This window comes from Aquarana catesbeiana, linkage group LG05 (assembly GCF_042186555.1).
Source record: "Aquarana catesbeiana isolate 2022-GZ linkage group LG05, ASM4218655v1, whole genome shotgun sequence".
NCBI classification, from domain to species: Eukaryota; Metazoa; Chordata; class Amphibia; order Anura; family Ranidae; genus Aquarana; species Aquarana catesbeiana.
The window spans coordinates 195556315-195570804 of record NC_133328.1 but is presented as its reverse complement, the minus strand read 5'-3'; the positions used below and the strand labels follow the sequence as shown (position 1 = coordinate 195570804).

The following is a 14490-nucleotide window of genomic DNA, read 5'->3' as shown; positions in this document are numbered from 1 at the left end:
CTCCAGGCTCACCTGCCCCACATCTATCCATTCCATGCATGTGCTTCCACTGTGGAGACACTTATAAATTTGTAGTGTTAGGACTGCAAGCAACACAGGGTGCCGTGATGAGGCCTTGCAGCTTTCACATGCATTTGCAAATGTGTGCTAACTAAACCCCTGCTTTTAACAGATGGTTAGACAGATTAATTTGGTTGGTCAGCAGACTGGTTGGTGAGTTATGCTATGGAATTGTTTTTGTCTTGTATGCTTAGTGATGGGGTTGGTGACAGTCCGGCGGTGTGAAGGTGATAACCATTGGATGTTCGCTGTGGAGAGAGGATCACAGTCAACAGACTTCAGTGCGACCCAAAGGGGGGTTTCTTTAGTGGCGTGATATTTAGGGAGTTGTGCCAACTGTGCAGCATAGTAGTATTTTGTAAAGTTGGGAACGCTTTGCCCACCTCTAATGCGGGGAGCGTAGAGTGTAGTCTTAGGCAGGCGCTGTCTGAGTTAGCCCCAAATGAACTGTGAGGTTCTGCATTGCAAGATGCGTAAATAGAAGGATGGAACCTGTATAGGGAGTACCCTGAAGAGATAAAGGATCTTTAGAAGGATGGTCATCTTGACCACTGTGATTCTGCCCATCCATGCTAATGGCAAAGCGGACCATTTATGCATGAGATTGGTAAGGTGTGAGAGCATGGGAGGGTAGTTGGCAGCAAAGAGGTTTCTAGGGTTTGCCGTGAATTTGATCCCTAATTAAGGGATTTGGGAGGTAGCCCAGGGAAACAGAAGGATTTCGCAACAGTTGGACCTGTAGACTATGTGATAAGGAAATATTTAGGGCCGTGGATTTTAGTGGGTTGATGAGAAGGCCAGATACTCGGTCAAAGCAGGATAGGATATTCAGTAAATTAGGGGAGGAAATCAGTGGTGAAGTTAAGAATACCTGAACATCATCTGCAAATAAGCATATCTTATCCTGATGTCCACCTATTTCTAGGCCTTGGATGTTCGGGTTGGAACGAATCAATAGTGCCAGTGACTCTATTGCCAGTGAAAAGAGGAGTGGGGAAAGTCACAGATGGAAACAAAAACCTGACAGAGGTTATATCCATCACATACTGTACTCTATCCAAAATGAAAAAAAAATATGTTGCCTTTAGTTCTACTTTAACCGCTTCTGGACTGCCCCATGTACATTTACTGCAGCAGGACAGCCTCTCTGTGCAAAATCAGGTACCTGTACATGATTTCGCACACCCTAATCTGAGGCGTGCACACGTATCGCTGGCGACCAGCTCCTGTAGTGAGTGGACACAGCGGGAGCCAATCAGCGGGTCTGGCGAACACGCCGACCGTTCCCGAGGCAGACAGAACGACGCTCTGCCTATGTAATTAAGGCTGATTGCCATTCTATGAGAGGAGAACACAGAGATCTTGTGTTTCTGCTAATCTCTGTCTTCTAACAGTACAAGCACTTCCCCACAGTTAGAAAGCACTCCCTAGGGACACATTTAACCCTTTGATTGCCCTCGATGTTAACCCCTTCCCTGCCAGTGTCTTTAGTACAGTTACAGTGCATAATATTTAGCACTGATCACTGTATTGGTGTCACTGGTGCCCAAAAAAGTGTCAGTTAGGTGACCGATTTGTCCGCCCCAATGTCGCAGTCCCACTATAAGTCGCTGATCGCCGCCATTATTAGTAAAAAAAAAAAAAATTCCATAAAAATATCCCATAGTTTGTAGACGCTCAAAACTTTTGCGAAAACTAATCAATATACGCTTGTTGGGATTTTTTTTTTTACCAAAAATACGTAGCAGAATACATATTGGCCTAAATTGAAGAAGAAACTTGATTTTTAATTTTTTTTTTAATTGGATGTGTTTTACGCTTCTTAACAAGCGGTCCGTTCTGTTTTCTGCTGCTCTAATATAATGGCAGCACATAAAACTACACAGCGGCGGACACAAGGTATCTCTGTCCCTTCTCTCCTTTCAGTCTCTCTGTTATTTATTACAATAAGTGGCCACGTTACTCTGATGGAACAAATGACACAGCTAACTGTGCAGTTTCCCAAATAGCCACGAGATGTCGCTCTGTTCTGTGGAGTCCGGATGTGCTGATGTTCCTCTCTTGCTCTGTTGGTATTGTCCTGAACACGTGTCTTCATTCCGGAGCCATTTTTATGAAGCCAACAAAACAAAGGTGAACGGTTTTTGGTCTATACGAAAATGGCAACCACAAGGCGATCTCGGATATGAAGCAGGTTTGGTGTCCTCGTGGTCCTCTAGTAAAAGCAGCGATGTATTGGGAAGACACGTAAAGATCATCACAATCTGGAGAGGAGATATTCAGCTCCATGAACTGAGGAGACGGAAATAGTTTGTAAGACTTTTTCTGTTCATACATTTATCTCAGTGACCAAGTGGCTGGACTTTCATGTGTATAGTAATGGTGTGTGGCTGAGACTAGAGCTCCGCATTTCATCAATGCAACTTTTTCTCTACACGTTCTATCAGACTAATACATGCTGACACCAAATTAAAGGGGACCTTCACTTCCATTTCTGTTGTTACTTCATTTTACTTATCCCCCTTTCAGGAAATCTAAAAAAAAAATGTGGGTGGGTTAGGTGGATATACATTTTCCTGTGGAGTCCCCCTTTCGCATCCTGACCCCCGTGTAGACCACACTGTGCATGATCAATGGCGTGTTATCAGGGGGCTGGCTGCAAGGAGGGACAGCTGGCTTCATGATGATGTCATTAACAAAGGTGGCGGCGCTGGACCCAGTGTGCAGTGGCCTTCAGTGTTTTAGCGCAAGACAACAATGGATTTGCTGGGTGGTCTTGTTTGTGCTCAACCCAGCAGACCAAGTAGGAGGGGGGTTTAGAGAAACCTTAACCCATGGAGGGATGAGGTTCCTCCGTTATGCCGCATTCAAACCTAGCTTTTTTGAAAATTGCATTTTTTTTCATGCGACAAACATAGGGCAGCCTGTAGATTTCAGTGGGCTGCCCTACACAGGACAAAAGTGGCAGATTAGCTGATGGAGCATTTTTCCATGTCCTGGTTTGATTTTACAGAGCGGCAAAATGCATTTGCTTCCTGAATTTGGGGTGCCATTAACAATGGCACCACAAGCGCGATGTGCATTCTGAGAACACACATGGAAATACACATTTCTGCTCGCATTCTGGGAACACTTGCTAAAAATACTAACAGTAACAGGAATCAATGCGCTGTAGAAAGAGAACGAGCCCAGCTGCTGCACTCCGGCCCGAGTAGTTGGCAGGTAAAAGCAGCCTCAGCTTGCTTCATTAAGGCCACACCCCCTACATGTTTCGCCCCACCCTCGGGAATGAGCAGACGTTTTAAAAAGCTTTAAAAAATGCACACCAGATGCACAAGTTATGTGTTTTTTTTTTTTTTTCACCTCACTGATGTTCTACCCGATTTAGGCTAATACTGGCAAAAAATAAAAATGAGAAAACGGCGCCACATATAATAATCTAAAATATTCTAATGCAGCACCAAAAATTAGTGATAACTAATAAATCATGTGTAAAGAGTGGTTAAGGGCGCAAATAGAACATGTACTAGTACATTATAAGATAAAGTGCATGCTATATCATATGAAAGTAAATAATATATTTGTGTCAGAGTCCAAAATTCAATAATCAGTATAATATAAGAATAAACAAAATATGAATTCGGGTCTTCTGTGCAAACTCTAACACCGTGCCTCCTAAAGTGCAATATGCTTCAATTCTTGACAAAAGTGTGCTTCACCCAAAGTGACATATAAATGTGCTCACCAGATATCTAAGGCCACAGAGTGACCACCAGGCATATAAATGAAAGGAGTCCTTCCTCCGTTGGCTAGATTCTTCCAAGCCACACTCAGCCTTAATCAACTGCTTCCAAGATTAGCTCGGACCACACTCCAATCATAAATGGCATGAAATAGTATAGACTTCAGTCAACTATACTCTTGAGTACATATCCACAGCTCCCTTTTTATTCTATCTGTAAAGTTAGGCTCCACCATAAACGAGGCATAGATAGTATAATAATAATAATTGAATTTCTTTAAAAAGCACTTACAAGTTGTGTGTAAGGTACAGCAGGTTGCAGCACAGCTGGGGGAAGAGGCAGAGGCCGGTCCGTCACTAGATATGTGATACAAGAAGTGCGGCGTGCGTCTCAGCTGTAGGTGGGGGTGGAGGGCTCCTGTATCATGCGTTTCAAGCCTCAGTTTCGATGCATTTCACGCTTGCATTTCACGCTCATGGCGTGCACACGAGCGTGAAATGCATCAAAATTGAGGCTTGACACGCATGATACAGGAGCCCTCCACCCCCACCTACAGCTGAGACGCACGCTGCGCTTCTTGTATCACACATCTAGTGACGGACCGGCCTCTGCCTCTTCCCCCAGCTGTGCTGCAACCTGCTGTACCTTACACACGACTTGTAAGTGCTTTTTAAAGAAATGAAAGACAATAATACACTATCTATGCCTTTCTGTGGCTCGTTTATGGTGGAGCCTAACTTTACAGATTGAATGAAAGGGAGCTGTGGATATGTACTCAAGAGTATAGTTGACTGAAGTCTATACTATTTCATGCCATTTATGATTGGAGTGTGGTCCGAGCTAATCTTGGAGGCAGTTGATTAAGGCTGAATGTGGCTTGGAAGAATCTAGCCAACGGGGGAAGGAACCCTTTCATTTATATGCCTGGTGGTCACTTTGTGGCCTTAGATATCTGGTGAGCACATTTATATGTCACTTCGGGTGAAGCACACTTTTGTCAAGAATTGAAGCACATTGCACTTTAGGAGGCACGGTGTTGGAGTTTGCACAGAAGACCCGAATTAATATTTTGTTTATTCTTATATTATACTGATTATTGAATTTTGGACTCTGACACAAATAAATTATATACTTTCATATGATATATCATGCACTTTATCTTATAATGTACAAGTACATGTTCTATTTTCACCCTTAACAACTCTTTACATAAGTTTACACTGACGTTAAAAGCAGGTGTTTGAGGAGTTTTAAAAACGCTCCTCAAACACCTATGCAAATGGTACAATGGACAGTACACGGTGCTGTTCACATTATCAAAACGTGAAGCGTTAGCGTCATGTCGCTTCGCTTCAAAATTGAACCCTCATGTCGAGTAAGGAGGCGTTTGAAGTCTTTCAACGCCTCCCATTACAAGTCTATGGTAACGCGTCGCAACCGCACTGACATGCTGTTGCAACATGTTTGCAGCGCGGTCGCGGTGCGTTAGTACAGTGTGAATTTTAGCTGGTTGTTAAGGGAGGGTTCGGGAAGCCGGGCCCCCCCTAACAACTGATGAGTCATCAGCTGTCAGCGGGGTATCCTGTTGACAGCTGAATGTAAAAACAATAATTGCGGGCGATAAAAACGGGGGGGGGGGGGGGGGGGCAGTGTGGGTCCCCCCCCAATTAATACTATAGCAGGCCACGTGCCCTCAACATATGGGGGGGTGCTTTGGGGCAGGGGGCTCTGCTCCCCCCCCCCACCTCCCCAAAAGTACCTTGTTCCCATGATGGGGACAAGGGCCTCTTCCCCACAACTCTGGCTGGTGGTTGTGGGGATCTGCAGGCAGGTGGCTTAAACGGAATCTGGAAGCCTGCTCTAACAAGGGGGCCTCCAGATCCCGCCCCCCCTTCATGTGAATTATTAGTATGAGTTACATAACGGTCAGTGACTTCACAAGTGACGGGGCGGAGCCCCCCTGCCCCAAAGCACCCCCGCTTTTGAGGCCATGTGGCCTGGTATGTTGGCCTGGTATGTTTCGGGGGGGGGCGGGGGGCGGGCACTCGCTATTCCTTTACTGCCAGGCTGCATGCTAGGATAAGGGATAAGGGTCTGGAATAGATTTTGGGGGGATTCCATAACATTTTTCTTTTTTTCTACATTTTGGCGTAGGGTTCCCCTTAAAAATCCATACCAGACCTGAAGGGCCTGGTATAGATAGGGGGGACCCCCACTCCGTTTTTTATACCCGATTTTTATTTATTTTTTTATTGCCAACAATTATTATTTTTTTACAGTCATTTGTCAGCGAGGAAGCCCGCTGACAGCTGATGACTCATCGGTTGTTAAAGACGCGGCGGCCGGCTTCCTGGCCCACTCCTTAACAACTAGCTATTGTAGGCAATCAACAAGCCAAAAACCCTCGTCAACCACGCTGAAAACGCGCATAGGGCGTTTGGGGGAGTGTTTTTAATGCTCAGTAAACTCTTATCAACCGAACCTTTTAACGCGCATTAACGCTATAGGCACATTTGATAAGTGTGAGTATTTTGAGCAAGTGTGAACAAGCCCATCACATTACTATAGACTTGAATGGAAGGAGTTGATAACTTCTCCCAGACTCGACATGTAGCTTCATTTTTGCTGCACAGCGGACCAAATGAATGCAAAGCTACATGTTTTTTAAGTGTGAACAGCTCTGTCCTATGTCCATATTGTCCATTGTAGGCTGTTTTACTAGGCATTTGAGGGATGCAAAAATGCTTCTCAAACACTTGTTTCTAATGCCAGTGTGAACAGGGCTTTAAAGTGACACTAAACTCTGGTTTAAAAATTTCTAATAAAGTATATATTTTTCTCTCAAAATCTCCAAATTCTAGGTTTTGATTTTTTTTTTTTTTTGTTTTTTGCTGTGATTTGATTTCCTGTTAAAGAGTGGCTACATTCATTATCCATAGTCCCATTGTATGTAGGAATGTAACTACTATCTCCTTAGACTGTGGGATTTGATAAGAAAGAGAGAGAGCGCACCAGCCTAGTGCATTATCCTTGATAAATTTATTAGGTAAAACCAAGATTAAAATCTACTCACAAAGGTAGGAGAAAAAATCGCATTGTATACAGACACAGAAGCGATTGGTCCACTGGTAGCAGTTTTCCAGGTCCTAGGCAGCAGCAGTCTGTAAGTCCTCTTCCTAGGACCTGGAAAACTGCTACCAGTGGACCAATCGCTTCTGTGTCTGTATAAAATGCGATTTTTTTTTTTCTCCTGCCTTTGTGAGTAGATTTTAATCTTGGTTTTAACTAATAAATTTATCAAGGATAATGCACTAGGCTGGTGCGCTCTCTCTCTTTCTTATCATTACTACTAGGATAATCCCATCCTGAAGAGCAGCAAGGCCGAAACCCATAGTCCTTTTTGAACCCTTGGGATCATTTAGCCAATACACCTGTGCGCAAGAGTATTTTGCATCTATAGACTGTGGGATTTGTACGTAGAATGATGCACATTACCACAACTAAAGTGCCTTGCTTGATCCAAACAATAAGAAGTGAAGGTAAAAAGGAAGGTTTGGGTGCTCACAGAGGACGTTACAAGGAGGCAGAAAAACACAGTAAAAAAAGATTTAATGAAAAATTAGTTTTACAGGGCTATTAAGTAGTGTATGGATTATTTTTGGAGAATAAGTATATTGTTTAGTGTCACTTCAAGGTACAGTTGTGCTCATAAGTTTACATACCCTGGCAGAATTTATGATTTCTTGGCCATTTTTCAGAGAATATGAATGATAACACAAAAACATTTCTTTCACTCATGGTTAGTGTTTGGCTGAAGCCATTTATTATCAATCAACGGTGTTTACTCTTTTTAAATCATAATGACAAGAGAAACTACCCAAATGACCCTGATCAAAAGTTTACATACCCTGGTGATTTTGGCCTGATAACATGCATACAAGTTGACACAAAGGGGTTTGATAGCACGGACAGGATAGCACGGACAGGCATATTAACGTACCTGTACATCGCCTTTAAGACGCAACATTGCACGCGCGAGCTCCGTGAGTGTGATCTCGGGTCCCGCGGACTCAATGTCCGCGGGGATACCCGTGATCGTCTCACAGAGAGGAAGCAAGCATGATGTAAACAAGCATTTCCCCATTCTTCCTAGTGACAGGACACTGATCACAGCTCCCTGTGATCGGGAGCGGTGATCAGCCATTTCCACCCTACAGTTAGAACACATCCCTAGGACACACTTAACCCCTTCAGCGTCCCCTCCTGGTTAACCCCTTCTCTGCCAGTCACATTTACACAGTAATCAATGCATTTTTATAGCACTGATCGCTGTATAAATGTGAATGGTCCCAAAATAGCGCCAAAGGTGTCCGAGGTGTCTGCCATAATGTCACAGTCACGATAAAAATCGATGATCTCCGCCAAAAAAATATTATTAATAAAACTCTCCCCTATTTTGTAGATGCTATAACTTTTGCGCAAACCAACCAATAAACGCTTATTGCGATTTTTTTTTTTTTTTTTTTTTTTTTATTCTTACAAAAATATGTAGAAGAATACGTATCGGCCTAAACTGAGGGAAAAAAAAAATGTTTTATATATTTTTTGGGGATATTTATTATAGCAAAAAGTAAAAAAAATAGCTTTTTTTCAAAATTGTCACTCTTTTTATATTTATAGTGCAAAAAATAAAAACCGCAGAGGTGATCAAATACCACCAAAAGAAAGCTCTATTTGTGGGGGAAAAAAGGACGTCAATTTTGTTTGGGAGCCACGTCGCACGACCACGCAATTGTCAGTTAAAGCGACGCAAAAACTGCTCTGGTCTTTGGCCAGCCAAATGGTCCGGGCTGAAGTGGTTAACCACTTGCTTACTGGGCACTTAAACCCCCCTCCTATCCAGACCAATTTTTAGCTTTCAGCGCTGAAGCATTTGAATGACAATTGCGCGGTCATACAACATTGTACCCAAATGAAATTTTTATCATTTTTCCCCACAAATAGAGCTTTCTTTTGGTGGTATTTGATCACCTCTGCGTTTTTTTTTTTTTTTTGTTAAAAAAATATAAAAAGACTGAATTTAAAAAAAAAAAAAAAAAAAAAAAAAAAAATTTTTTTTAAAAATATTTTGTTATAAAAAATGTAAAACCAGTAATTTTTCTCCTTCATTGATGTACGCTGATGAAGCGGCACTGATGGGCACCGATAGGCACTGATAGGTGGCAGTGATGTGCACTGATGGGTGGCAATAATGGGCACTGATCAGTTACACTGATAGGCAGCACTGCTAGGTGGCACTGATGGGCACTACTGGTGGGCACTGATAGGTGGCACTGTGGGCACTGATAGGTGGCACTGTGGGCACTGTTAGGTGGCACAGATGTGGCAGATATGCCTCTTCCACTTCGGGACCGATGTCCCTCGCATCTGAGCCGGTGAGCGGCTTTTTTTCTACTCACGCTATCAGCGTGAGTAGAAAAAAAACGATTACCGTTCTTTTGTTTACATCATGTGATCAGCTGTCATTGGCTGACAGCTGATCACATGGTAAGGGGCCGGGACTGGCCCCTTACTTGGATCGGTGATCACCCGAGTCTCAGTGACTCAGTGATCACAGCGTGCCCGGGAATTCAGGTCTGCGCTGTGGCCGTCTTTCTCACCTGTGATTTGTTTTCTTGTAATTAGTGTGTGTGTATAAAAGGTCAGTGAGTTTCTGGACTCCTGACTGACCCTTGCATCTCTCATCCAGTGCTGCACTGACGTTTCTGGATTCTGAGTCATGGGAACAGCAAAGGAATTGTCAAAGGATCTGCGGGAAAAGGTAGTTGAACTGTATAAAACAGGAAAGGTATATAAAAAGATATCCAAGGAATTGAGAATGCCAATCAGAAGTGTTTAAACTCTAATCAAGAAGTGGAAAATTAGGGGTTCTGTTGAAACCAACCCATGGTAGGTAGACCAACTAAAATTTCAGCCACAACTGCCAGGAAAATTGTTTGGGCTGCAAAGAAAACCCACAAATAACTTCAGATGAAATACAGGACTCTCTGAAAACATGTGGTGTGGCTGTTTCAAGATGCACAATAAGGAGGCACTAGAAGAATGATGGGCAGCATGGTCGATTCGCCAGAAGAAAGCCATTACTACGCAAATGTCACAAAGTATCGCGCTTACAATACGCCAAACAGCACAGAGACAAGCCTCAAACCTTCTGGCACAAATTCATTTGGAGTGATGTGACCAAAATTTAGCTTTTTGACCACAACCATAAACGCTACATTTGGAGAGGAGTCAACAAGGACTATGATGAAAGGTACACCATTCCTACTGTGAAATATGGAGGTGGATCGCTGATGCTTTGGGGATGTGTGAGCAACAAAGGCACAGGAAATTTGGTCAAAATTGATTGCAAGATGAATGCAGTATGTTATCAAAAAATACCAGAGGAACATTTGCATTCATCAGCCAGGAAGCTGCGCATGGGACGTACTTGGACATTCCAACATGACAATGATCCAAAACACAAGGCCAAGTCGACTTGTCATTGGCTACAGCAGAATAAAGTGAAGGTTCTGGAGTGGCCATCTCAGTCTCCTGACCTCAATATCATTGAGCCACTCTGGGAAGATCTCAAATGTGCAGTTCATGCAAGACAGCCCAAGAATTTACAGGAACTGGAGGCTTTTTGCCAAAAGGAATGGGCAGCTTTACCATCTGAGAAGATAAAGAGCCTCATCCACAAATACCACAAAAGAGTTTGAGCTGTCATTGATGTTAAAGGGGGCAATACACGGTATTAAAGCAGAGTTCCACCCAAAAGTGGAACTTCCGCTTGTTGTACTCCCCCCCCCCCCCCCCCCACATTTGGCACCTTTCGGGGGGGGGGGGGGGCAGGATACCTGTCTTTCACAGGTATCCTGTTCCCACTCTCGGAGCCTCAGCCGCAGGTATTGACGTCACCGCCCGGGCTCCCTCCTCCTTCCCCGGCCGCCGGGCCAGTAGGAGAGAGGAGCGGAGCCTCGTGCATGCGCAGTAGGGTTACCGGGTTCCCTTACTCGCAATGGAGGCGGCACGCACCCAACAGCTGATGGAAACATCAGCTGCGGTGCCGACATCGCTGGACTCCAGGACAGGTAAGTGTCCGATTATTAAAAGTCAGCAGCTGTAGTATGTGCAGCTGCTGGCTTTTAATTTTTGCAGCGGTGGGTGGACCTCCGCTTTAAGAAATGGGATATGTAAATTTTTGATCAGGGTCATTTGGGTAGTTTCTGTTGTCATTATGATTTTAAAAGAGTAAACATAGTTGATTGATAATAAATGGCTTCAGCCAAACACTAACCATGAGTGAAAGGAACATTTTTGTGTTATCATTCATAATATCTGAAACATGGCCAACAAATCATAAATTCTGCCAGGGTATGTAAGCTTATGAGCACAACTGTATATCAAAAGCCTAGTTGTTCTTATTTTAAAACTTGTAATAGTTAAAACCTCTGTAAGGTGTCTGTTAGCTTAAAAAAAAAACAAAAAAAAAAAAACCATGTCCCAGTTCCTGTCTCACAGGTGACCCAGACAGCAATAAAAACCTGATGAAAGGTCTAGATCCCTTACTTCTATCTAAGACTAAAAGCACAACACATCTACTCCACTCACACCCCTCCTTTTCAAAGAATAAAAAAATGACAAACCAAACAATAAGTTCAATAAGTTGCATTCTCAGAACCCTGAACTTGCAGTGAATTCTGCAAACCCTTTAAAGCATGGTACAATTTGTTCCAATGGGGAAGAAATTCTTTCTTGATCTCTGAAGGCAAGGGTGGCACCTACTGCAGATGTCCCTGCTTTGCCACTTTAAGCCCTCATTCACACGAGGCGGACTCTGCTTCCACGGAGCTCACCTCGGTCTGCCGGCTCAGCGAGAGATCTCTCCGTTGATCTCCGCTGAGCCAGCGGATGACAGGTCCCGCTCACTGAGTGGGGAGGGGCATGTCAGGCGCCGCTGCTGCCTATGGAAGGATCAGATAAAAAAGGACAGCATGTCCATTTTCATCAGATCTCACCCGATCCGATAGCGACAGATCCGGACATAGGGTCATCCGTTTACTTTTAGCGGATCGGACAGGGTCGGATGTCAGCGGACATGTTCCATAAGCTAACATGGAGCGCCCGTTCAGGTCCGCCTGTCAGTTTTGACGACGGACCTGAATGGTCCAATCGTGTGAAAGGGGCCTAAGTAAGCAAATGGGAATTTATCTTCCATTGCCTGTCCGGAACCAGGTATTGAACATGGTATTGGCCTCCATGCCCCCGCCATATACTTTGGAAGGCTGCAGTACCCCTGACTGTGTGTTAATAAGAGACTACAGCTGTAATAAAATTTAAAAAAAAAGTGTGTATCTCTAGACCAGGCATCACTAAATGGCGGATCGCCTCACTGTTCTGTCCTGTTGTGCCCTGCAGCCGTTACCGCTGTCATCCTCATAGCCCTCAGGAGGCTGGGTTTGTTTCTCAAGTTAACAAGCAGATTATTGTTTGCTAGATTGGTCCTGGCAACCAGTCACCAGCTTGCAGCTCCACTCCTCTGTCCAGACCTGCTGTGCATCCCGCTCTCCATCCTGTCTGTGTAAGATAGACAGGGGAGGGGGGGCAATGTGAAAAATGGCTACTTAAGACAGTAATGGGGGGCTGAGAACAGTAAGAGGGGAACTGAGGACTGTAATGGGGTGGCAAAGACAGTCATGGGGGGGGGGCTGGGGACAATTATGAGTGGCGGCTGAGGATAGTAATGGAGGGGGACTGAGGAAAATAATGTGCAGAAGGGAATTTGATGTGAAGGGGGGAACTGTGATATGAGGCTCAGTTCAGATCTGTGCATGCCAATTTGAGCATGCACATCACAGGTAGGGCAGCCAGTGCATTTTAAAGGACTGCCCCACCCGCGAGAAAGGCAGGGAAAAAAGTCCCTGACAATTTTTTTTTTTTAATCGCCCTGCACCAAGCTGCATGGTGCTTTAGCACCATGCCGTTTGCTGTGTGTGAAAATGTGCCATAGGTGTTGATGTGTTGGTATGTTATTAGGAATTGATGGCAACCCCACACACCTGCTAAAGTACAGCATATATTTTATATAATTTCTTTATTATACATCACAGGACACAGAGTTAGGCTAATAATCATTACCTACTGGGTTATATGCCATCTCTAGGTGAATGGACACTGGTAAACAAAGTCTTAGACAGGAAGTCTGCCCCTATATAACCCCTCTCATACAGGAAGTACTTCAGTTTTTTACCGGTTTCTGCAAGGTGGATGGGCAGGTTTGTTGAGCTCTCTGAGCTCCAAGTCTTTAGTCCCAAAAACGGTTCTTAAATGAAGGGCTTTCCACAGCACCGGGTGTTCACAAAGGTCCTTGTACCAGTACTGGGTATTTTAAGGGCCCAGGGAATCTTGGTGCTCGGAGATCACTCGCTACTGGCTCTAGAACAGAGCATAGCCTGCACAGTGCGGTGTTTAGAAAGCAAATAGTCAGCCTTGAGACCTCTCAAAGTCTGAAGTATTTAGGTCTGATCCTAGAAATGGTCCAGGCAAGGGTATATTTGACACCCGTAAGGATCTGTGCCATGAAGGATCAGGTGCGGCAGATAAAAGGCACCACACAACCCTCCATTTTGGCTCTGTATGAGTCTTCTAGGAAGGATGGTGTCCTCCTTCGAGGCAGTGCCCTATGCTCAGTTCCATTCCAGGCTTATACAACAAGGCATCTTGTCAGAACAGGAGAGGGCAAGCCCTGGATTACACCATGTTCCTATCTCCTTGGGCGTGCTTAAGCCTAAGCTGGTGGTTGGAGGATCAGAACCTGCGAAACGGAAGATCCTTCCTCCTGGTGTCTTGGGGAGTACTGACCACAGATGCCAGTATCTTGGGCTGGAGAGTGACACTAGAGGGGCTCACAGCTCAGGGGAGATGGTCAAGGGCAGAACAGAGTCTGCCCATCAACATCCTGGAGTTGCGAGCAGTACGTCTGGCTCTACGGTTCTGGACGGTGGAGCTTCAGGACTTCCCTATCAGTGTTCAGTCCGACAATGCCACTGCAGTGGCCTATATAAACCACCAGGGCAGTCGTTCAGCTCAGAAGGAGGTGAACCACATACTAACCTGGGCAGAGGGAGATGTGCCGGTTCTATCGGCAGTCCATATCCCCGGGGTAGAGAACTGGAAGGCAGATTATCTCAGCCGCCAGAAGATCTGCCCGGGGGAATGGTCAGTACACCCGAGGGTGTTCCAGGAAATTTGCCAGCATTGGGGATGGCCAGATGTCAATCTATTGGCATTCAGTTTCAAAAACAAGCTACATCAGTTTGTGTCCCGAAAAAGGGATCCCCTGGCAATCGGTATGCTCTGGTAGTTCCATGGAGCCAGTACTCCCTGGTTTATGTTTTCTCCCCATTCCCTCTCCTTCCACATTTGTTGCACAGGATTCGGAGAGAGGGGTTTCCAGTCATTCTGGTGCCACCAGCCTGGCCCAGAAGGCCCTGGTTCCCGGAGATTGTGAGATTGGCAATAGATGGGCCATGGACGCTTCCGCGCCACCCCATTCTACTGTCTCAAGGTCCTATATCCACCCCAATTACAGTCTCTAAATTTGACGGCATGGCTATTGAAGCCAGGGTGCTGAAGGGTCGTGGCA

The 14490-nt window shown here is 44.8% G+C and overlaps 1 protein-coding gene across 2 annotated transcripts in view; it reads left to right on the top strand.

Moving 5' to 3' along the window:
• Positions 1-2165: 2165 nt before the first annotated feature.
• The window catches only part of RP9 (RP9 pre-mRNA splicing factor), a 45214-nt gene continuing 32889 nt past the window's right edge, over positions 2166-14490 (top strand). Inside the window, exons 1-2 of one of the 2 annotated variants that reach the window (XM_073630466.1) lie at positions 2166-2373; positions 9553-9624. The gene's annotated coding sequence lies outside the window, so the exon portion shown is untranslated. The remainder of the gene's footprint in view (positions 2374-9552; positions 9625-14490) is intronic. The other variant, XM_073630465.1, reaches the window with a different exon arrangement.